The sequence below is a fragment of the Tasmannia lanceolata genome, unplaced genomic scaffold, assembly GCF_043159265.1.
Source record: "Tasmannia lanceolata isolate RefF3 unplaced genomic scaffold, GAP_Taslan_0.1 ptg000015l, whole genome shotgun sequence".
Lineage (NCBI taxonomy): Eukaryota > Viridiplantae > Streptophyta > Magnoliopsida > Canellales > Winteraceae > Tasmannia > Tasmannia lanceolata.
In genome coordinates, this window is record NW_027518692.1 from 16,753,345 (window position 1) to 16,756,814 (window position 3,470).

Below are 3,470 nucleotides of genomic sequence, written 5' to 3' on the forward strand. Positions count from 1 at the left end.
TTTTGTTTGGTCTTTTTTTTTTTTATAGGAAATGACGATGATTTTTTCACCCCTTGGAGGATTATGCGCCCCACTGTTAACGTGAATTGTGGCAGATTTTATCTTTTTGACGTCAAAATCAAGTTAAAAGTGGGGCGCATAATCCTACAGGGGGGTGAAAAAATCATCTCCCTTTTTTTAATTAGTGTTTTTTCATTGAAAATAGGAAAAAGAAAGAAATTAAATGATATCAGCAGAACCATATTTTGATATTTTCACAAATCATCTTGTCTTTTAGTTCTGGAATTAAAGAGCTGTCAGAAGGTTATTGCATTTCCTATAAGGCTCTGAGGGTGGGTTTGTGAAAATATCAAAATATGGTTGTGCTGATAACATTTCCAAAAATAAAATGTAGAAAAGGAGATGAAAATTAGTTGGTATTGCCACTACCTTGCACAGGGAAACCACCAACAGCAGAATACGTACAGTTGAGACGAGGTGTTTTTGTAGTGGTGTTGTCCTATTACTATTTTCCTTCGTACAACAAATAATGTAGGAATAACAAAAGGAAGGGAAGTGATATTGTCACCCCCTTTTCTTTCTCGAGACAGCCCCCTCTAGCCTAAAATAGTACTTTACTATTTGAGATTTGTTAGGGTCCATCGCAGAAGACATTTCGCCCCTCTCTCATCCCTTGATAAGCTAATATAAAATTTCGTGGTTGGCAAACATTTGAGACCATTGATTGATGGATGTTCATGAGCAGAATTGAAAGGTATGAATGTTCAATTAGAATGCAAAATTTCTAATTGGACCATTGATTGATAGATCTTCATGAATTCAAAATTTCGGGGTTGACAAACATGCAAACATGTGTAGGTAAGCTTACCTGCGAACGTGTGGAGGTAACGCTTGCAAAAATAGGGTGGGGGTCCAAAGCATTCATTTGGAAGGCCCTTTCATAGATAGGGTGTGGCCCAAAAATCAGCCCCATTGGATCATCCTAGCCCTGCATTTGTGGAGGGAAAAAATGGGTAGAAACATGGACACACAGTGTCTGTCTATTTTCCTCCAACCTTTGATTGGGTTGGACAATCTAATGTGGCTGATTTGTGATGGAAGAGCCTTCCAAATGAATGGTTTTGATCCCCCAAAAAAAGTGGCCCCCACACTGTTTTTGCAAACGTGTGCAGGTAAGACCCCAAAAAAAGTAACCCCCACACTGTTTTTGCAAACATGTGCAGGTAACTTACCTGCACACGTTTGTAGGAACCATTTCCATACGATGATCATAACCCTCCGATCTGTAGAAAATTCCATAAATGATTTTTGAAAATCTCCATTTTCAGATCAGCTCAGATCGGAGGGTCAGGATCATCCTATGGAAATGATTTTTGGGGCACAACCTATTTACGTTGTGCCGAAACAGATGAACGGTTTGGATCATCAAAAAAAGTGGACCGTACCTACTTTTTTAGACTTCACGTGTTTTCACAGCCACCCATCAAATAAAGATATCCAAAAAACGCAACCACAAGAGTCTCTTGTTTGCAAGCAATAGATGACTAAAGGGTTTAAACTCTAAAGAGATCATTTTAGAAAAGGGAAATGATATCAGCACAACCATGTTTTGTTATATGCACGGTCCTAGCTTGTCTTTTACTATTTAAGAGCTGTCAAAAGGTTCTTAGAGCTCCCAAAAAGCTCTCAAAAACCAATTAAAAGAGAAAAAAACAAGATAGGACAGTGCATATAACAAAACAGGTTGTGCTGATATCATTTCCCGTTTGAAAATAGAACTTTATGTCGATGACTCAAATCTTCCCATTCTTTGAAGCAAATCTAATGTTTTCTGAGATCCACATGAAAGCATGAGTGATGAAACAGCCTAGGCATGCTGCACCTCTGTCAAAACATTGCAAATGACTAATACTCATTGAGGAGTAGAAAAGCTAACTGTGTACCTCTTTTGAGAAACAAATAGCAAAACAAGAAGCAATTCCATAAAGATAAACCAATTGTACATGAGATGCTTCCACTGAACAGGGCTCGTGCCCTTTAACTGTTACTCGGGAGTTGAAATTGCCTACCGACTTCTCGAATGACAGTTCCAGTTAATATATTTCAAATCACTGGAACTGCCTGAATCATTTGATCAAACCAAGAGGCTTTCCTGCATGGCCACATGCACATTAGCTTTGTGCTTTAACTTCTAGACTACATTAACCACAATATCCCCGCCATGTTATTGGTGAAAGGGGAAGAAACATGAAGTACCAATGAGGGCAAACTCATGGAACCACATACACCTCCACAAAGCAACTGAAAGCCAATACCCTTAAAATAAGAATAACTGTATAATTTGAACCGCATCTCGATAGTAGCACTTATTATCAAGATTTTAAATTTAAGGTAGCTTCTTTGTTCAGCCATTGTACATAGAATTATGGAAGTTGCTAGGGAAGTGTGGTGCCACGTCCTACGCATATTCGGGATTGCATGGGTAGTCCCCATGAGCCTAATTGAGGCTTTGGAGGGTTGGCAAACCATTCCTTGGAAAAAGAATGGGAAGATTTTATGGAATGCTTGCTTTCTAGCTATTAGCAACTATATGCGTGATATGGAAGGAGAGGAATGCTAGAATCTTTGATGGCCTCTCCAAGGACCCTTTTGCCTTTTCTTGAAGGTGATAGCATCTATTTCATGGGTAAAGTCATTGCCTCAATTAAGTTTGTGTCGGTATTTGACTTGTGGAATGGGTGGAGAGAAGTTTGCATTAGTGATGAGAGGCGGGTTGTGATATCTCAGGACTGGATGCCTCCCGGTCGGGGTTTCCTAAAGCTTAATTTTGATGGATCGGGTATGGGCAATCCAGGACCTGTGGATATTGGTGGCGTCCTAAGTAATGAGGGGGGAGGTGATTTGGTCTTTCTCTTGCCAAATTGGGATAGCCGATGCTAGCGAGGCAGAGATGAGGGCTGCTCACCAAGGAATGAAGCTTAAAGCTTATGGAAAAGGAAGGTTTAGACAAGGTAGTGGTGGAAGGAGACTCTTTAAATGTAATTAAATGGCTACAAGGCTCAATTCCTTGTCCTTGAAGATTTGCTCACCTTTTGGATGAGGTTCTAGATATATTGGGGTCTTCTTCGATTTCATTTCATAATGTAAGGACGTCCACAGATGAGATGGCTGACTGTCTGGCCAGGGAGGGGGGGCCTAAAGGAAAGCTTGGAAGTTTTTTACTTCCTTCCGCCTTAAGAGTTCTGATTGTCCTTTTTGGTTTTGTTCTATTGTTGTCTTGTGTAAGCTTTTGCTTTTGTATTTTCTTGTTTTTTTTTTTTTTTTTGAATGATATTTTCTTGTTTCTGTTTCTGACCATCTCGATTTTTCTTTAATAAAATCTACAGCTTTTAAAAAAAAAGAATTACGGAGGTTTTGCTAATTTCAAAAGTTGATAAGAGAAAAATGAAACGACAGAAATGGCCTTGGAG